Source organism: Brachycentrus maculatus, unplaced genomic scaffold, assembly GCF_059751285.1.
Source record: "Brachycentrus maculatus isolate JH-2025_06_01 unplaced genomic scaffold, ASM5975128v1 h1tg000463l, whole genome shotgun sequence".
NCBI classification, from domain to species: domain Eukaryota; kingdom Metazoa; phylum Arthropoda; class Insecta; order Trichoptera; family Brachycentridae; genus Brachycentrus; species Brachycentrus maculatus.
Window position 1 is genome coordinate 477,311 of NW_028281210.1, and position 23,159 is coordinate 500,469.

The window sequence follows — 23,159 nt, forward strand, 5'->3', positions numbered from 1 at the left end:
TTTAGATATGCTATTTTTCTTTTCTATTTAACTAGTCTAAGCCACAGAAACGCATGGCTGGATACAGCTAGTGGACAATAGAGCAAAAGTCCGTTTTTTGGTTTAGTGTTTAAAAACGTTACAAGATCATAAATTAAAAAATAATTCATTTTGAGTAAGATTTCATAATATTTTTCTTTTCTTCCTAACCCTTCACTCCTGCGCTTCAGGGTGATATCAAATAAATATTTGAGTGTAAAATCACTTATATTTATTTTCACCCCCCCTGGGAATCAAATCCGGTACCTAAGGTACGGTAACTAAAAAACGATAGATTTGTTACTATGAAATTGATTTAAAAGTGATAATATTCATTTTTATTTATTATTTTAAATTTATTATTTTTTATTTATTATTTTAAAGATTTACAGATAGTAATATAACGTGAAAGTAGTTTTGACTAGAATTCGAATAAAATGTCCGCTTTACTGTCTGAATTGTTGGTAAAACCGCCCTCAAAAAGTAGGTTAATATTTTAAATAAATATTTGATGCTTGATTCCGCTCGCCCATAGAAAATTAAGCACAATATACGTCTCCTCCTGTTTGTACATGACCACCGAACGCAATAACCGAGAATATTGCTACGTGCATTCATAATAAAAGCTTTATATCGCATAGAATGCAGGAAATGCGAAAAGTCATTATTTACCACGCCGATGATAAATTCATTAAAATTCTTTGGGCGCATTTTCGTTACAAAGAGTGCAGTAAAACCTCGATATAACTGACCTTTTTTTACGAACTACGGATATAACGGAAAAATAATCTAAAATGATAAAGGCGACCCAGGGTATATATAGTATTTTATTTTTGAAAAAATAAATATTTGTATTTCAATTATTTTTGAGAGCCTAAGCGGTTTATTATTAGAAAAACGTATTAAATTCTAGTAAAGTGGGTTCAAACCGAGAAACTGTGACTCAAGAGTCCGCGAGACTAACCACGGGACTACAACTCTATACTTATATGACTGAAATACGATACATGAATATGACAGAATGTGAAGATAAATGAATGTGAAGATAGCAAAGAAGATGATGAAAATTATTTTCAAAAAATTAAGTTATCAGTGGTAAAATCACATTTTGACGATCTTATAACATTTATTGACCGTTCATCAGATGACGAACTTCAACTATATTTTACGCATTTTTCTAATATAAGAGAGTTGATTATTAAAAAAAAATCAGCAAACTTCAAAAGTGCAAAAAAAACTAAAAAAAAGCAATCGCGCCGATATTAAACAGCAACGTCACTTCACGGCGAGTGTCCAAAGTCAACAAATATAATTTTGTTGATGTTTTGTATTATTTATTTATTTTAAAATACAGTTTTCATATTTTAAACACCAAAAAAAGTTTTTTTGATTTATTCAAAGCCTATTTTTATATAACAGACTTTCAGCTTTAACTGACACCCCCTCCTCCCAATAGTCCGTTATATCAATGTTTAACTTTATATTAAATTTTAAATATTTTGGCTGCAAAATCAAGCACGATTGAAAATTGAACAGGTAGGTAACCTGATGGGATTGGCGGAAATGAAATATTCACATCACATTTGCGAATGGCGTACAATACAGGACACACCGCTGGGTGGAATGTTCAATTAAGGGTGAATACTGAATAATAAACCGTCCTTCAAACCATTTAATTATTCTTCAGTGCTCTATTGCTTTAGATACCGCGTACACGTGTGTCTTCACAATAGTGAGTAAAAAGCTCGTCATAATTATTTTGTAGAAATTCCATTCGATTAATTTATTTTATTTTATTTGGGAATTTAACAAGTTGCCTTTCTTCGACCGAATATTTTGGAGAAATTCCTGTCACTTTTTTGTTTGTTTGAAATGTTAAAGTTTGTCCAATAAATGACCAAATGCCAACATTTTTTAAAAATCTGGCCCCGCTTATTCCCCTCCCTACAAATATCCATCTCATTCAGGATAGCAGAACCCAATTATGTGCAAACTTTTAGTTATTTTTTTAAAATTGAACGGGATTAATTTAAAGTTTAATAATAAGTCATCATATTTTATAATTAAGTAATATTATTTAATTAACTTGAAATTGGCAAAATAAATATATTTTATATCAACGCCATTATATATTAAAAAAAATAATAGTTTGCCTTTCCTCTAGCAAATATTTTGGAGAGATTGTCGTGACTTTATTTATATTTTAAATGGGAATTAAACAGATTGCCTTTTCACTCCCTAATTGTTGATTTCTGTTTTACCCAGGATTCCATGAATGCTATTATTCTACAATATTTTTTTGATAAAAAAAATATCTTACGTGTGATCAGGAAAATAAGTGTAACATTGTGAGTGTGTCCAAATGCTTGTTTACAAGTCTGGATTATCTCCAATTAGGAATTATTTTTTGACATCTCAACAAAGATGATAAAAAATATGGAAGTATGGTCATTTACAGAGCTTACGACCGTCACAGGCTTGGTTAAGTGATCATTTTACACACGTGTAACATTCACCAATTCAACCCATGATTGACAACCACACTACTCAAATTTGAAAACCTCTAGATATATTGATCAAACTCGTAACTCAGTATGTGCGAGTTCAGTAAATCCATTTATGTTGGAATGAGGAAAGCTTTTTATAAAACAGAGACTCTTTCCAAAGCTAATTTGAACTTATCGGGAATGGAAAATCAAGCTTAGAATGTCTAACTAGAATTGCTGAATCCAGCATGTGCTTAAATAAGAAAAAAAAACTCTTAAAATTATTTTTATTTAGGGGACATAATGGTGATAAAATTTTGTTTTATCTTGAATTTTTCTAATTTTTTCGAATATCTTGAGAATGAAAAATGACGTTTTTATCTGTTTAATTAAAAAATTCTTACATTCAAAATGTTCTTATCACAGATTCAATAAATTACACGTTTTCTCAGATTTTTTATTATATTTGGTGATATAATTTTAAACCATACAACAATCGCAAAATTTACAGTATTTAGTTTGTGAGTACCAATTGAACGTAGAGGTGTAAAAACGGTGATAAGTCGAAATTCTCGGAAAATAAGAATTAGTTAGTACCCATCATATACCTTACGTGCAAGCGTAAAGTAGGACCAAGCTCCACCGAGAATCTAAAAAAAGAAAATTCATTTTTGTCAACTTAATTAACATACAAAATAATCTAAACATTCTATCATATACAAAATTTTAAATAATATTTATGAACGTTCTTTGTTATTGCAAATGATAAACATTTATGCCCCAACCAGAAACACGAGAAACCGTCAAATATTTTATTGTAATAACAGCCGGACATTGTCTGGATTCAATACTTCTATACACTGAATGCAAAACCTCGGCAATGATTTCACAGATCATATCGATATCTGTTTAATTCCGTGTTTTATATGTTTATCCTTGTTTAGATTAGTCTAACCGATCATATACTTAAAAAGAGAAAACATATAACTTTATCATAATATTATCTTCAAATTGGTTACGATTTTCAATATGGGAAAAAATCAAATGCAACAAGAAATAGAGTGAAATCTCGTAGTACGAACTTAAATCGTTCCGTTCGTAATTCGAATCAAACTTTTCCACAACAAAACAAGTATGTGAAATATTTCAAGATTTTTATTGATATCTCTCAATATACGCCCGATATTTAGACGATATTTTGTAAAAATGCCATCATTAGTATTTTTTTAATTACCTAACTTCCAAGTAATTTGAAATCTTTATAAAATTAAACAACTTTTTTAACCACTTATTTATTATAAGTACCCTTTAACCTACCAGTTTCGATAGTAAAAATAACTAAAAAGTGGCTTCAACTTTATAAGTTTTATATTCTGTACTACTTTTAAGTGGATTAACTCTCTATGTTTAAAGTTACGATAATTCATGTAATTCACGAATTGAAGTTCTGAGCAAAAACACTCGTTCTCTCGTTGAAGGCATGATTTTATTTTTTTTATTATAATTATAAACAAGTCTATTGAAAATGAGAATGTGCGGATATGTATGAGGAGATTAATGAATCCTGAAACAGCGTAGAATATTTGTGGTGTGGAATTCTATTATTTTTGTCTATGGATAGTTAGTTTTGTTTTTATTTTAACTATTAGATATCGTTAAATCAATCTCTCAAAAAAAAAAACGATTTAAACCCATTGTGTTTGGATGATACGAAAATTGACGTACTAGTAAATTTTTGTTTGAAATTTCCTTCATTTTTAATTTATTGAGATTTTATTTATTTATTCGTTCTTACTGAAGAGAATGAAGCTAGTGACACGGTAGTAAATCCCATGGCAGAGACAACGGCTTCCTTGGTCGACCTGATCTGGAGCATCAGAATTGCGTGGCGAAGGGACAAATTCCCGTCCGGCCAGTTGCTGTCGTAAGCTGCATCACGTATAGCTGCACTCTATAAAAATTATGCGATTTTAACCCTTATTATTATTTTTTTAATATTTTAAATTCTTTTGCATTTCACAATATAATATAAATACAAGCACAAATAAATAAATAATTTAAGAACAAAAAAGATGCCACAAAGGCATGGCCTGTGTGTGGGTATGCATTATATTTCGGGTTATATGTAGTAAAGTGCACTGGTAAGAATAAAATAGATATTTTAAGAAGTAAAATTATAATTAAAGTGTTATAATCTAAAAATATTTGATTTTAACAGAAAACAAAAAATTAAAAAAATTAAAGTGAAAAAAGTTTGCAAATATGTACTAAATGTGTTAAAGAAATGGGAAATTAGATTTATTTTTTCAATAAACAATTTTAGCAAAATTTTAAATCGAAACAAACTTAGGCAATTAGTGTCTAATATAGTCTTTGTGGAATGAATTAAGCAGTTTTAGAGCTATGAAAAATGAGTGTCTTTGCGTGAGTCTGGATTTGCGAAAAGGGATTTCAAGTAAATTATTCATTCTTTGGCTGAATCCATTAATATTTTTAGAAAATAAATGTTGGCGCATGAAAACATATTTAAGACACTGTTGGCAATAGATTTCTCGTAGCTCCAAAAGTTCAGTTTCCTGAAATAATTGGTTGGAAGGAACAGTTAAATGTTGTTGAATTACATTTTTACACAATTTAACCCTTATTGTTTAAGACATCATCTGACTTGGTTTTATTATATAGTTCCAACAAGAAATTTCAGTATAAAACATAAATGTTATCAAAAGTTAATAAATTACAGTAAAACCTCTCTCTATGTATCGTTTTTAAAAGGACCTACTGAAATGAACTATGAATGCGGAAAAACAATGAATGCAGGATTAAGAGGTCAATACACAAAGATAAACGATCGAGTAAAGATACCGTCCTCTCAATCTGCATAACCATCGGTAGGTTGAAATTCTAAAAAGGATACTTCTTTAAGATGCAAGTAAATGTATGTATTTAAAAAAATACAAGGAATATTTCACTGACATGGCATATTCCTTTCCGTGATTCAGGGAATCCTTCATTCAGGGAATCTTCTTAAATCAGGGAATTCAGGGAATTCTTCCTTTCCACGAAAATGAATATAGGTATACGTACCTACATGCCCCATTAACTATTGTTGTGTCCCGTAAATTATTACTGCACATGTTAAAAATATAACCCAAGTACCTAGAATTGTATAGCTATATAAGGACCGTCAATCCATTTAATCTATACATTCGTTTGAAAATGTCATAACTAGGCGAAACAACTGTCGCAAAATTGAATTTTATTTGTATGTGTCTTTTTAATAATAAAATATAATTTAGTTGACTCAAAAAATCAGTGTTTGAATTAACATTTCATACATATTTAAAATGAATTATCAACCCGTTTGATATTGCGTACGCAGAACATCCAAACGATGAATGCTGTAAAATGGTGGATAGGAACAATCGATGCGATCTATTTTTGTATAAAATGAATTTGGGGTAGAATAAATAATCGACATATACAGGAAAACAATCATTCGAGAAACGATGGATAGTAGTTTCACTGAACATATAAAATTTGATAAAAACTCTTACCTCTTCTATTAGTCTGTTTCCGTAAATGCACATCAGAAATATTTGCGAGACTGAGGATGTCATAAAAGAAACATATTTGATAGCCCTATTGATTGGAGAAATCTAAAATAATACAGAATATACAAGTAAATATAATAAAAGTAAAATAGTATTTGACAAAAAAAAAGAAAATCTGTCATTTATTATATTTTACTGAAAATAACATCGAAACAAACATTATTTTTTGACATCCAAACATAGATGTAGAAGAAAAAACAAAGAGTTCTAACCATTTACAGAGCTTACGACCGTCATAAGCTGGTTTAAGCGATCACTTTACAAACGTGTAACATTCATTAATTCTACCCATGATTGACAACCACAGTACTCAAATTCTTGGAAGTTAACTAACTAACTAACCATCACGCCGCTTCCCCGCAGGGGTAGGCAGAGAGAATCGAACGCCACACCACTCTGTCTTTGCAAACATTCTTTGCCTCTTCTACATTCATGCATCTCCTCATACATACCCGACGATTATTACGACTCCTGACCCGGCCGCTTTCAAGTATTTGACATACCTGATTGTGCCAAGTTTTCCTCGGTCGTCCTCTGCTTCTTTTTGGAAGAAAAAGAAGCAGAGGACGACCTCTTTTCTTTTTTTTTTTCTTTTTCTTCTTCTTTTTTTCTTTTCTTTTTTCTTCTTGGAAGTTCTATATATATTTTTGATCTAATTTTACAACATTGTACAAGAATCACTAGAATTTCGACATTGACAATAACACTACTCAATTTCTTGGAACTTCTATATATAATGTTCAAATTCAAAACATAGAGCTTGAATTCACTAGAATTTCAATTGAGATATCTGTGGTGAGATGAAAGAATCGTTTTTTTGAGCAGAAATCCTTTCATTTTTATGTGATGTGCGAATTCTGGATTAAAATCACATACATGAGAAACGCTAAAAAATGTTTAATTTTTTGATATTTTATTTTAGCTTAATATTTGACCAGTCAATTTATTTACAACATTTTGAGTGTGTTTAAAAACTAATTTAAATGTCCTAATACAACAACTAATACACTGAGATGGTTGTAAATAATATATATTTTGCATTCAAATATAAAAATATTATATTATTCAGTGATTAACTTTGTGGAATGACATGTTGATTATTGTTTAAAAATAACCACTTGAAATAAACCACTATAATTTGCAAATCATATAATAGAAACTAGCCACTGATTTCCCATACATGTACTAAAATTTTTACTCTCTGTTGTTACAAACAAATGACAAGTAATGAACAATTTAGAAAATTTAGAAAAACTTTGAATTCTGATAATACGTTTATTAATAATATGCTGTTTTAAAATACGTTACTATTATTATGTTTTCGTCTGCCTCCGTAGTGTAATGGTCAGCACGCTCGGCTACCATTCTGGAGGTCCCGGGTTCGATTCCCAGGGGGGTTCAAAAAATATTTGTGATTTTTTCACTGTAATATTTATTCAACACTACCCTGGACTAGTACCTGAAGCGGAGGGTTGATCACCTTTCCTTCGTGTGTAAACGATCAAGATAACACTGTGTTCATATGAAGCAGTGCCCTATGCACCATTGGGGTGCGGATAAGGGTTTTATATTTTTATATATATTATTATGTTTGTTTCCTTTTACAAAAATCTCGTTCCTTAACCACCCTTCCTTTGTATTTATTATCCAATCAACCTCTATATATACCCCTAAATATTGTTTCCTCGTTAGTTTTAATTTTCCCTTGTATATGAAAATATCTGTTAGTTTTCGAAACTAGTCGTGTATAATAAAAATAAAACAAAACTCATTAAGTGGTTTAAAGCAAGTGTTTAATTTTTGAAGTATTTAAAAACACGTTAAAATGTTACTTACCGTGAGGCCGAATATTTCTACGCAGATTAGCATAGAGCTTATTCCGAAACTGAGAAAAATTACGAATCCAAATAAATACTCAACCCTCTTTGTCATTCTAAAAATAAACAAATTATATTAAAATAAATCATAAATACGAAATAAATTTGTATTAAAATATCACTATTATTAGCTGCTTTTTAAATTTCATAATTCTTTTGACTTCTCAACAAATATGTAGAAGAATACGGAAGTCTAGGCATATTTACGTAACATTCACCAATTCTATGAAGAAAAAGCTCAATTAAATATATTATTTCGAAAAATAAAAATACCTTGTGTTCTGATCCACTCACATTTTTAAATAATAAATAATTTTAGTGATAAATGAAACCCTGAAAAGGGCAACAGTTTGTTGCCGAAACTAGTTGGTTAATATAAATGAGAGTGGATCAGAACACAAAGTATTTTTATTTCTCGAAATAATATATCAATATGATCCACAAAGTTAATGCTTTCAATATTCAAAACTCAATTAAATAATTTAAACTTCTCACTCGTAAAGCTTATTATGGTAGTTAACCAAATCCTTTAGGCATTCGTCAAGAGTTTTTCGTTTTCCGTCGACGGTCAATTCGGTTTGGTTCGTGTTAAGCAGCCTGATTTCTCTCTGCAGAATTTGAAAATGCATACGGATATGCGATAAAAGGAGGCAAAAGAAGCAATCGGTCGAACAAACTAGACTTGCAACGTGTATACCTGCAATCAAAAAAAGGAGACGTAACTTAAAATCAAAACCCTTACCCGCACCCCAATGGTGCATAGGGCACTGCATAATATAAACGGAGTGTTATCTTGATTGTTGACACATGAAGGAAATGTGATCAGCCCTCCACTTCAGGTACCAGTCCAGGGTAATATTGAATAAATATTTGAGTACAAAAATCACCTATATTTATTTGATCCCCTCCCCTGGGAATCGAACCCGGGACCTCCAGAACGGTAGCCGAGCGTGCTGACCATTACACTATGGAGGCGGATACTAAAAATAGTAATTTTATGAATATTGATTAAACATACCTTCCAATATTTTAAGTGTTTCCAAATACTTGTTCACAAATCTGAATTATCTTCTAATATAAGAGTTATTTTTCATTTAATTTTTTGTCATCTCAACATAGATGAAGAAAATATGGAAGTCTACGGGACTTACGACCGTCATAGGCTGGTTTAAGTGATGATTTTACACACGTGTACCATTCACCAATTCTACCCAGATTGACAACCACACTACTCAAATTTTTGGAACTTATATGTAATTGATTCCATTTTTGTAACAAAGTGCATGTCTTCTTTTATTACGAGTATCAATTCGATAATCAAAACATTTGTTTCAAATATTAGAGGTTGGGAAAAACATCGAAAAAATCGTGTTAGTACGAATTCAAGTAAGTCGAAATCACGTAAGTAGAGGACTTAGGGCGCTTGTGCACTGCACGGAATTTTACTGTCGCGCAGTACATTTAAAAAAAAAAATAAAAACGACCATGACACTTTAGCGTGATCGAATTTACGCGCACCATGATCACGCACCGATACGAAAAAATACGGACATTGAAAACTGTCCCACCGCATTTCCAGATCTGATACAGAAGCATCTAGGCTTCCTTACAGACCTTCTCTTACAAAACAATCATACACATCTTTTAAATTAGTGATCATATACATCACAAAATGTGAAACAAAACTCTATGCCGATTTTACTGTGAATTTACATTTAAAAGCTTTTAATATCCCTGTCACTACGAATCAAAATAAATACAATTAAGTAAATCCACCACCAAATTTTCTAGGAGTATCCCGCTGTAGGCAGTGAAAGGAAAGAAAGACGGACAAAAGCAAAAGCCAATCCAAGCCAATCATCCGTTTTATCATGCTAACCGGACTGCCAGACAGTAAAATTCCGTGTAGTGCACAAGCGCTCTTACTGTATATCTTACCTGCCACGGCTTGAGAAATATAAGTTGGAGTATAAACTGCGACCGATGCTCCGATGTCAAATGGATAATAAACCATGTATGGCAGACTTATGTTGTCATTCCATTTATAATTATGGCCCAAATAAGACATGATCACATTGTAAAATATTACAATTATGGGGAAAAAGTTGTAAACTATACTGATCGACAGTGTGAAGGTCATGTAGACGAAGCAAAAGTGTCTTGTTGCGATCATGTTGTCGTTGATGATTTTATTTATCTCCCTGTTTGACGTGATGGGCCACAGCTCTCTGAGGTCTTCTACCAGGCGAACAACAAAGTCGTTGGATATGATTAGACGTAGAGATTTGAAAAGGCTAAAGAAGCAAAATATGACGCATGGGAGCACGTCGGAAATGAGAAGGAACTTGTCCTTGTGGTCTCCTGTGACGAAAAGGTAGATGGATATTAATTCTCCGAATATCATTGGAAACACATTGCAAAAATTCAGGATGTACATGATTCTGAAAACAATAAATATATATTTTGTATTTTTTATTAACAAATTACATACATAAATCCCACATATAATATTCCCGATAAGTAATTTCCATTACTCACATTGGGACATAAGATAAAGGTTTACAAGATTGAAAAACAAATAAGAAAATAATAATAAAAAAAACACAGGGCTAAATGTGAAATGAAATGCAATAAAAGGTACAGTAAATAGGCTTTAAAAATTATAAGGTAAGAAGCATGTTAAAAGAAAACTAATGAGAAAATATAACTAATCAATAACACAAATATCTTTTCATTAAGTATTTTTTCAGTTCATTCATTTTGGATCCCTGACTGGGTTCTATTTTGTATATCGCTTACTCCTTTCAAGAACGTCATAAATTTAAAAATCGCCGATTTTCAGTTGTGCATGTTTTCGGAATGCCGAGAAAATGTACTATATCCCAGCAAAAGTGGCATATTTTTAACTTAATACTTACTCGCTACAGGGCAAAAAGTATTGTTTTTGCATTTTGAAGGGGAGGTATTTTTTAATTATTTTTTAAAAATATACTAAATATTTTTCAAATTGAGAAAAAACCTACAGGGGTTACCTAAAAAGATCTGTTGCACAGTAAAAAGTTCAATAAATGGCTTGATATTAATTTTTAATACATTGTATTATATTTTTATACTTTAAAAACATTCTCCTGAAAAATCAAGTTTTTTGATTTTTGACGTTGTTGAAAGGAGTGAGAGATATGTAATAGAAATTGCACAAAAGTGTCTTCTAAATATGCGTAAAATTGCCAAAAAAATATATGTATATTTATTTATTTATCCAAACTTCATATCAGAAAAGAAATTAGTACATTGGCGGGCTTATTTGCTCAAAATCAATATCTTCCAACCAACCAAAAACAGACTAGTGAAATTGATAAAAACGCTTGATACCATATAAAGGTTTTGCAATCAGAGGGTAGCTAGTACTAGAACATTTAAAAAAACATAAATTACAAAATATGATAATAAGAAGGGGAAAGGATGGAGAGAATTTAGAGAAGGAGGTAGAGGGAAAAACAAAGGGAGGTTTTTTGATGGACAGTTAGGATTCTAATGATAAATACGACGTTTCTTAAATGTTATTAGATATATGATTTAAATTACCTTTGCCAAAATGAAATACTGCCTGTATAAAGTCCTCCAATGCCCGCAATTCGAAAAAAATTATCAACTACCTAAAAGTTCATATTAATATGTAATATGTTTTGACATATCCACAAAGATGAAGAAGACTATGGAAGTCTGGGCATATACGGGGCTTACGACCGTCATAGGCTGGTTTAAGACTTTACATACTTGTAACATCAATCAATTGACAACCGCACTATCCAAATTATTGGAAGTTCTAGATATATTGAATAAACTCGAAACACAGTTCTTGAATTCAATAGACTACACGAGAGACATCTATGGTGGGATGAGGCAAGATATTTTAAGGATAAAATCTTTCATTTGTATGTGATGTCTGAATCCTAGATTATAATCACATACATGAGAAACGCTAGAAAATATCTTTTTGATTTTTTTAAAATTTAGATCATATTTTAAAAGTAAATTTATTTACAACATTTTGAGTGCGTCCAAATACTTATTCACATATCTGAATTATCTTCATTTACTAGTTATTTTTTATATTATTTTAATAATATTAAAAATAACTCCTAATTAGAAATAACCCTGATTTGTGAACAAGTATTTGGACACAATCAAAATGTTGTAAATATTCATATGATTTAGTGTAAAGGGCACTGGATTATTCACCCTATGGATGAGATGTCAATTTTACATATATCAAGAATTAATGTAATATGGATTTCAATAATGGGCAGAACGTTACACAAGTGTATAAAGTGATCCTCTAAGCCATCTAAATGCCAGGTCTCAAGTCCTGGGATGCTCAAACTTCTACGTTCTTTATTTTATTTATTGCTCATTTGCTTTGTGGTTATGACATGTTAAAATAATTTAATAAAATACTTGTTTTTTCCACTTGAGTTTATTTATGACAAATAGATTCAGATTTGTTCGCCTCCGTAGTGAAATAGTCAGCACGCCCGGCTACCATTCTGGAGGTTCCGGGTTCGATTCCCAAGGGGGAGGGTCAAATAAATAAAAGTGATTTTTTCACTATAATATTTATTCAATATTACCCTGGACTAGTGCATGAAGCCGAGGGCTGATCACCTTTCTTTCATGTGTTAACGATCAAGGTAAATCTGCATCTGTGTGATGCAGTGCCCTATGCAGCATTGGGGGTGCGGATAAGGGTTTGAAGAAGATTCGGAAGCTAAGCTTCCATCTTCAAGTCTAAATAATAACTAAAACATAATTCATAAAAAAAACCGTTCTATAAATAAGGAGAGGGGTAGGTTAAGGAGAGGGGGGTTTGTCAAGGGGGCGGAGTTTAAAAATAATGGAAAAATGGAAAGCAAAGGTGAAGAATTTTGAAACAGTTTATTATTAATTAAATTATTTTAGAATTTAGGTTTTTTTATGTTTAAGTTATTATTTAGACGTGAAGGTGAAAGCTTAGCTTTCAAAGTAGTAGCATAAATAAACTCAAGTGGTAAAAAAAGGTATTTTATTTAATAATTTTGTATTTTTTTTGACATCTCATCAAAGATGAAGAATAATATGGAAGTCTGTCCGTCATAGGCTGGTTGAAGTGATCACTTTACACAGTGTAACATTCACCAGTTCTACCCATTAATGACAACCACACTACTCAAATTCTTGGAAGAAGTGTATGAACCATTTCTGAAAGATTATTCTTGAATCACTAGAACTTCACTAGAGACATCTATTGGTAAGATGAAAAGAAGCTTTTTTTTGAGCAGAAACTCTTTTATTAGTATGTTCTATATTCTTCTTCATGTTTGATGAGATGTCAAAAAATAATATGAAAATGACTCCTGTAATTGGAGATAATCCAGATTTTGTAAACAAGTATTTGGACACACTCAAAATGTTGTAAATCATTTTCTATGTTCTTTCATTAAAAAAATGGGAAAATGATACATGTTAAAAATCATGTTGAGATGCCTTTAAAATACCTGAAAGTTGTCGTCGAAACTCACGGCTTCAACGTTATCATTCGTGTCATTCTTATCCTTGCTGGAGTCATTTTTTCCTTCAAGAGTTTCCATTATAAAATAATATAAAATTTTATACTTCCGCAATGATAAGGCCAAAATACAGTTGTAAAATAAAAGAATCAACTATTTGTTTGTCTTTATAAGGGAATTAAAAGAAATACGTAACAATTTCTTATACATTTTAAATGTGCTACAAGTTGCTTGGAAACTATTATTTCTTTTTTTATTTCATCATATACATAATAACAAACAAAACATATTACAATATGCTCTCATTGCGTTTTCCCTTGCAGATGGCACATTTTATAAAATTTATTTACAAAATTGTAAAGAAAATTGTTTTTCCAATCAAATATGACATGGCTGAATGATGCGATCAATTTCAGATCTGCCTAACTAACTAACCATCACGCCGCTTCCCCTCAGGGGTAGACAGAGAGAATCGAACGCCACACCACTCTGTCTTTGCAAACATTCTTCGCCTCTTATACATTCATGCATCTCCTCATACATACCCGACGATTATTACGACTCATGGCCCGGCTGCTTTTAAGTATTTGACATACCTGATTGTGCCAAGTTTTCCTCGGTCTTCCTCGGCTTATTTTTCCAACTACATTCGCCTCATAAATTTGTTTAACCGTTCTTTCTTCACTCATACGTTCCACATGTCCAAACCATCTAAACCCACCTTTCTTAATTTTATCGATAATGCTTAAGATCTGCCCCTTTATACTATCTACTTTCAAATAGTACTTTTAAATGAGTTTGTATTTTTGATGACTTTATAGATACTGGAAGCAGGTTGTACAACATTGTTGCATAATAATCAAAGTTCTTTTGACCAAAAGAGGTATGTGTTAGATTAAGTTTGATGATTAATAAAAAAAAATATTATATTTTTTTGTTTGCTTCCATAATATAGTGGCAAGAGCGCTTGTTTACCATGCTGGAGGTCCCAGGTCAACTCCCAGGAGGTTCTTAATAAGTAGTTGTGATTTTTTTACTGTAATATTCTTTATTATCACTCTGCACGGGCAACAGAAGGGCAGAACTAGTCACATCGCCTTCGTATGATCACCAAGATAACGCTACTTTGATGCGATTCAGTGCCCTACGCACAATCGGGTAAGCGTAATGGAGAAAAAGATTAATAGAAACCGATGTTTGACAAAAAAAAACTTCCTGGATGATTATTACATACACAGATAAATAAATACGAGCGTTCATTTCACCAATAGATGTCTCTAGTGAAGTTCTAGTGATTCAAGAACAATGTTTCAAAATTGGTTCATATATAAAGAACTTCCAAGAATTTGAGTGGTGTGGTTGTCAAAATGGGTAGAATTGGTGAATGTTACACGTGTATAATGTGATCACTTAAAACAGCCTATGACGGTCGTCAGCCCCATAAATGCCCAGCCTTCCATATTCTTCTTCACCTTTGATGAGATGTTTTTTAAAAAAAAATGCTTATGGAAAACGATTTAATTTCGTAAGCACAGTGTAGTATTTAATATTCTTTTTAGTATAGCCTAATATGATATGACGCAATAGTTTTTCGAGGCTGTAAGTGAAAATTAATGTATTCCCTTAGAAATATACCTTTAGCAAATATATATTTTTTTCTTCTTATGACCATTTGTTATTTCTCACGCGATCTTGTGTCGAGTTGTAGACCCGTGGTTAGTGTCGCGGACTCTTGAGTTAGAGTTTTTGGTTTAGAACCCACTTTACCACAATTTGATACCTATTTTTAATAATGAGCCGCTTAACTTAGTGTATTTAAAAAAATATATATATTTATTTCTTGAATGTTTGCCGCAGATACTTTGTTGCACATTTTATAAACTTTATAAAATTAATTAATTATGATGATGAGAAGGTTTTTGTCGAAACCGGTAGTTTAAATTATATTAATAAAAAGTGGTCAAAACAAAGTTATTTAATTTTATAAAAACCAATTTGTATCTTTTTTTTTAATAAAAAAATAAATAATTCAAATCTCATCATATGAGTTGTTGGGACATAAAAGAAGTATACTTAACAAAATCCACATACTTGTGGAAAAATGAAAAAATGTCTGGGGTCTTAGTTTCTTTGCCTCTAAAAACTTATTTTTCCAATTAAAAATTAAGCTTACCACTTTCATAGAATATTTCATATATATTTCAGAAATGCTGACAATAAATTGAACAGTTCACTGAATTCAGATAAAGCAAATAAAACCCTTTTGGCGAAAGCTTAACTAGCAGTACACAATAGAATCCTGGTTCAAACCCTAATGTATAAAAGTGAAGCATGAAGTTGGCAAAAGATGGATAAAAGTAGACTCATACAGTCGTATTACGACTGTTTGAGTCAGAGTAAGACATTAGTCTTTTCTCATACGAATATGCGGCAAAATGTTGTATTATCGATGTTCGAATGGTGATATAAGGAAAGAATGCAATGCTGAGGTAATCGTTATCGATTTGTTGAGATGGTTTGGGTATATGAATCGAATGAGTAAAGAAAGAACAGTAAAATCATATTATTTTTTGACATCTCATCAAAGATGATGAAGAATATGGAAGCCTGGGCATTTACGGGGCTGACGACCGTCATAGGCTGGTTTAAGTGATCACTTTACACACATGTAACATTCACAAATTCTACCCATAATCGACAAACATACTACTCAAATTATTGGAAGTTCTATATATATGAACCAATTTAGAAACCTTGTTCTTGAATCACTAGAACTTCACTAGAGACATCTATTGGTGAGATGTAAAGAAGCTTTTTATCAAGCAAAAACTCTTATATTAGTATGTGAGCTCCGAATCCTGGATTACAATCATGAGAAACGCCAGAAAATACCATTTTCATTGTTATTATTTAAGCTTATAATTTGACCAGATAATTTATTTATAACATTTTGAGTGTGTCTAAATACTTGTTCACAAAATCTGGATTATGTCCAATTACAGGAAATAATATGAAAATAACTCCTATAATTGGAGATAATCCAGGTTTTGTGAACAAGTATTTGGACACACTCAAAATGTTGTAAACAGTAAAAAAAAATTGTGAGGCGAATGTGGTTGATAATAGAAGGAGAAAAAGACTGAAGAAAACTTAACTTGATAAAATATTTACTTGAGAGTGGCCAGGTCAGGAGTCGGAATGATCAGCGAGTATGTGTATAAGGAGATGTATGAACATGGAACAGGCGAAGATCGTTTGCCAAGACAGAGAGTGTGGGGTATTCTTATTGGGATAGTTAGTTAGTTTAGTAAGTAAGTTAGTTATTTCAGAGAGTTAGAGTATTTCCATATTCCTTGTTCATGATCAATAAATATTTCCTGAGATTGATTGAGAAAATTTGAGTAGTGTGGTTGTCAATTATGGGTAGAAGGGTAAATGTTACTCGTGTGTAAAGTGAGGAATGAAGAGATAAGGCGTAGGACGCAGCAAATCTTGGTCACAACTGTCGTCAAGAAAAGGCGATTCAGTCGGCTTGGCCATGTACTCCGCATGCCTCCTGAGAGCCTTAATCAAGCTTGCCTCTTTTACAAGGCATCAGGTTCGCGCCGCCCAAGACGACCACTGCTGACAATTCGTCGGCAATTCTCGTCAGAACTTCGGGACGCGGATCTGACTTGGGAGGATGCAAGGGAACTGGCAGAAAAGCCTGACGGACTTCCATATTCTTCTTCATCTATGTTGAGATGTCAAAATGTAATAGCACAAATTGACTAGTATAGCTTTAAAGAAACACTCCTTAATACCCCTAGAAAAGATTATTACTTTGACTGTTCGCTAAAAGATGGCAGTATACTTACAAAAACGATTTAATTTTATAATTTTTTATGTTACTTCAAAATCGTAACTTTCTTTAACAAAAAAGTAAAGTTATTTACTCATTTAGTGTCATGTAATTGCTACACTTCTTCATTTTTCAATGTCCTTTTTTACTTTAAAATTAAATATTTACTTTTATATATTTTTTAAAACAAAAAAGATAGTAATATTAGTGTGTAACCACTCACTGAGATTTTTATGTCTACCGGTTTCGAGACATTGGTAGTGATTGTCCTGACGAAGAGACGGGTACATCTCGAAACCGGTAGACATAAAAACCTCGGTGAGTAGTTATATACTAATATTACTAAATTTTTTGGAAAAAAAATATAAAAGTAAAAATGACTAACCACAAAGTAAATGCTTTAAATATTAATAATAATGAGAATATTAAATTTTTACTTGCTTAATACCACTATTTAGAATGATAAAACAGTACATTTTAAGCAACAGTGGTATTAACCAAGTGAAACTTAATTTTATTAGTCCGCCTGCATGGTGTAATGGTTGGCGTGTTTCGCTACCATGTTGGAGGGCCTGGGTTTGATTCCTAGGGATGGGGGGGGGGTGAAAATGAGTTGTGAATGCTAAAACAATAAATAATATAAAAGTTTACTTTTGATGAAGTAGCATTCATCAAAAAGTAAAAATTTTGGTAAATTGTGGGATGGATGGTTTCTGCACAACATGGTCAAATTAGTATTCGGCACGCGTTGAAGTACATTACAATCACAGTTTCAAGTTCCGCAATAGAAACAATTTAGAAAGTGCTGTAATATTTCGTGGACTGGATAGGACCTTTGGAACTTCACTAATTTGAAGCAAGTTGTTGAATTCCTTGGGGATGTTAACAATCAAGCGAACTTTAATTTGACTTCTCTTCATTAAAAACCAAAGCAATTTTTTTTGGTAGCATTCATTTTGACTATACTATGCTTTCAAATGCTAAAATTCATAAATCTGGAATATCTCCAATTCACTTTCATATTATTTTTTGACATCTCATCAAAGATGAAGAAGAATATGGAAGTCTGGGCATTTACGGGGCTGACGACCGCCATAGACCGTCATAGTAAATGCCCAGACTTATTCTTCTTCATCTTTGATGAGATGTCAAAAAAATAATATGAATAATATTATTATTTTGAAACATTTTTGTTTATTATTTATTAATAATATATAAATATAAGAAAATAAATTATGGGAAAATGAGAAGTAAGGGAGTTTGTCGATTAAAAATAGGTGGTGCCCGCCACCCTAGCGATATTTTATAATGTGCTCTAGAGTATAAAAGGTTGGGAATCCCTGTTCTACATGATGAAATCCGATTGTAATATTTTTAAACTACTGAAATGCAAATTTTCATTCAACTGTGATACTTTTATGATGCAGTGCCCTGTGCACCATTGGAATGCGGATAAGGGTTTGATGAATAAGAATATTTTTTCGTTTATTTTCTCCATAAATGAACCGTCAAAATTAAAATTAAAAATAGTGAAAGAGGAAAAGAGTATATAATTTATATTTGAAGCACTTACTTTGTGATTTTCCATTTTATAATTAAAATGTAACTTTATTTTAAAATCACTATAAATATTTTATTATAACTTAATTATAATGTCTACCGGTTTCGAAGCTAACCCCTTCTTTATTTGGGTTATGAATTTGAATTTGAATTTGAATTTTTTTATTTTTTTTTATTTTTTATTTTTTGTGCAGTGTGTCTGAAATATTATTAGCTAATAATATTTCAGACACACTCCCCCAAAAATTTAAAACTCGCCTTTTATACTAATAATAGTTTGAATAAAACATTAAGAAATAATAATTATGATAAAGCCCTTATCCGCACCCCAATGGTGCATAAGGCACTGTGTCATATTAACGCAGTGTTATCTTGATCGTTTACACGTGAAGGAAAGGTGATCAGCCCTCCGCTTCAGGTACCAGTCCATGGTAATATTGAATAAATATTACAGTGAAAAAATCACTTATATTTATGTTACCCCCCTTGGAAATCGAACCCGGGACCTCCAAAATGGTAGCCGAGCGTGCTTACCATTACACTACGGAGGCGGACAAATCATTAAGAAATAATATAGATAAAGTCGATAAATATAATAAATCAGGAATTTATTCCTTACGGTGCTCATCATGTCGCAGCCTGTATATAGGAAAAACCTCTAGAAATTTTTACATCCGATGTAAAGAGCATACAAGATGCCTTAATAATAATAATTTTTCTGAATTTGCCATCACTTGATAGAAAATAATCACTCATTTGATAGAAATAAAGGTCTAAATATATTACACACATGCAATAGAGCAGTGCTCCGCAACCGGTGTGCCGTGGCACAATGGTGTGCCGTGAGCAGGATTCAGGTGTGCCGCGGGTGTGTGTTAACACACAATGACTTTGAATTTTTTTTTATAACATTGTCTTTTATTTCAAAATTATAATATAATTGTAAATACATAATTTTTCAACGTATTTTATGTATTAATTGTTAAATCAAACACAGATTTTTAAGTCCACTAAGTTGTATTTTATTATGAAAAAACACATAAAAATGAATATTATGAAAATTGTTTCGCTTAGTTATGGCATTTTCAATCAAATGCGAGGCGAAACAATTGTCACAACATAAATTTTTATGTGTTTTTCAACAATAAAAAACAAGTTCACTAAAAAAAATTGGTGTTTGATTTAACAATCAATGCATAAATTAAAATAGAGTGCTACAAATCAAAAGCCAAATCAATAAATAAATTTTCGATGGTCTATATATTTAAACTTTAGGTGTGCCGCGGAATTCTAGGAAGAATTTTGGTATGTCGCAGGTGAGAAAAGGTTGCGGAGCACTGCAATAGAGGACTTAAATAAGATTACTTAGAAATATTAGAAAGGCAATTAATGATAATTTACAACTAATAAATATACAAGTAAATAATTTTGCTTAAAGTCCGTTATTAAATATGTTTCCAGTCACTCATCATCCCTGATCCCTTTTGACTGTGACTGCCAATCAACAAAAAAAAAGCCACTTGAGATCTAACTAAGCTTCGTTCCCCCGTCAAAATATTTGAAATATTGTTAAGTAGATAGTGTTTTAGTACTAATCAGTCTTGATATTATTTTCAAACGGTTAGCTTCGAAACCGGTTGACATTATAATTAAGTTATAATAAAATATTTATAGTGATTTTAAAACAAAGTTACATTTTAATTAACGGAATAGAGTACTTACCTCGTGTTTTACGATTTAAAATATAATTCTTTTAACCATTTTGCGCTAAAGCGCTGAGCCACCCTAATCTACACAGCAACTGAGTCGAGGGATGGATTCTTTAGTCTTCGCCAATCACAATTACTTATCTTAATAGAATTCCCTTACTACGTTAAAAGAAATGCGATGTCCAATACATTAATCACCGGGAAAAGAAAGACAGGAAATTCATTGTAGGGTGACCGTCTTTTAATTTCATTAAGGGCTTAACTTGTCCGCCTCCGTAGTGTAATGGTCAGCACGCTCAGCTACCGTTCTGGAGGTCCCGGGTTCGATTCCCAAGGGGGGTAAAATAAATATAAGTGATTTTTTCACTGTAATATTTATTCAAAATTACCATGGACTGGTACCTGAAGCGGAGGACTGATCACCTTTCCATCATGTATAAACGATCAAGATGACACTGCGTTTATATGGCACAGTGCCTTATGCACCATTGGGATGCGGATAAGAGTTTTATTATTATTATTTAGGGCTTAACTAAGATCTGTCCATCGCCGTGGTGAAATGGTTACTACTTTAGCTAATTATTTAGAATGTTTTTTCTTGAATATTTTCCGCAGATACTTTGTGGCACATTTTATAAACTTTATAAAATTAATTTACTTGGTTTACCTTTAACCTTGTCGTCATCAGGGTTTATTTAATTCTAAGCATTCAGGATTTTTTACGGAGTGTGTGGAAGTTTTTGGTGATAATATTTTAATGTTTTAGAATTAAATAAACTCTGATGATGACAAGGTTCTTGTCGAAACCGGTAGGTTAAATTGTATTAATAAACAAGTTGTTAAAACAAAGTTAATCAATTTTATAAAGTAAATCTTGCCTCCCACCAGTCTGATGATGTCGGTTACGACGAAACTCGGTCACTGGTCAAATAAGATATGTATGAAAAAAAAAATCTTTTTAAAAAAATCATATTTAACAAAAATAAACTTACCTTTATAGTTTATGCTTTGAACTTACAATTCTTGGTAGAAATGCATGTTTTATAAAAAAATAACAACTGTATAGTTTTTTCCTCACACATTTTGTTTTTCAACCCCTGCCTTGTGAATATTTTTTTCTAGCCGCACACCAGTTTGATGATGTCAGTAACAAAAAAAAAACCCAGTCAGTGATGAAATAAAATATATGTGGAAAAAAAATAATATCAGTAATAATTATTGAATTAAAAATGAGTTTTTTTTCATTCAACCATATCCACTCCCTATTTGGAGCATATGGAGTCGACAAACTGTCTTCAGGCTTTTGTATCAGCCGCCAGCTCCCTTGCATCCTCCCAAATTAGGTACGCGTCCCTAAGTTCAGACGAGAACTGCCGATTTATTGTCAGCAGTGGTCGTCATTAACTATTTTTTTATATAAATATGGATTGAACCATTTCTTTTATCCTTTATAAAACATTTTTATATTTCTTCATAAAAATTGTAATCGTGAATTTTCGTTGGTAAATCGTTCCCTTATTTTTAAAAGTGTGGTGTCCCGATCTTTAAAACCACTCATCCTTTGTAAGAATATCTGCCTACGTTGCGTAACAAGTCACCATTTTTCAATTTTTCATCCTCCCTGCATATACTTACAGTTATCAAGATAAATTTAAAAAATATATATATATACTTATTATTATTTTGAAACTTCATAAGTATTTAAAACAGGCTAGCAATTACTTGGGATAGACAAATAATTAAAATCATGGTAAAAAAGGTTACAATGATTAAGGAAACACTTGTTTTTATACCACTTGAATTTTATTAAAGACTACTAGTTTCGGAAGCTAAACTTCCATCGTCAGGTCTGAATTTTATTATTCAGACCTGACGAGAAAGTTAAGTTTCCGAAACTAGTAGTCTTTAATAAAACTCAAGTGGTATAAAAACAAGTGTTTCCTTAATCATTGTAGCATGTCTTACCACAAAGTTAATGCCGAAACAATAAATAAAAAGTAAAAAACGTTTTGCATATAAATATTATTTTTTGACAGCTCAACAAAGACGAAGAATAATATGGATGTTTGGGCATTTACGGGGCTTACGACCGTCATAGGCAAGTAAGTATACGTGATCACTTTACACACGAGTAACATTCACCAATTCTACTCATGATTGATAACCACACTACTCAAATTTTTGGAACTTCTACAAACAATATATAGTTCAATTTCGATACATAGTGCTTAAATCACTAGAATTTCACTAGAGGAATTTATTGGTGAGATGAAAGAAGCTTTTTTAATCTCAAAAAATAATTTAAAAAATAACGAATAATAATAGGAGACAATGTAGATTTGTAAATAAGTATTTGGACATACTCAATATGTTGTAAATATAATACTCAAGTGGTAAAAAAATGTTTTCTTATCAGGTTGAAACACCTTCTATATTTTATTTTAAAATAACAAATGAATACCTAATCACATCGCATGGCAACGAAAGATTTATTTTAATTAAATTAAACAC

General features: G+C 31.5%; 1 pseudogene; it reads right to left on the minus strand.

Moving 5' to 3' along the window:
• Window positions 1–3,094: 3,094 nt before the first annotated feature.
• LOC148302310 (odorant receptor 85c-like) lies at window positions 3,095–11,880 on the minus strand (annotated as a pseudogene).
• Between the last annotated feature and the right edge of the window lie 11,279 nt (window positions 11,881–23,159).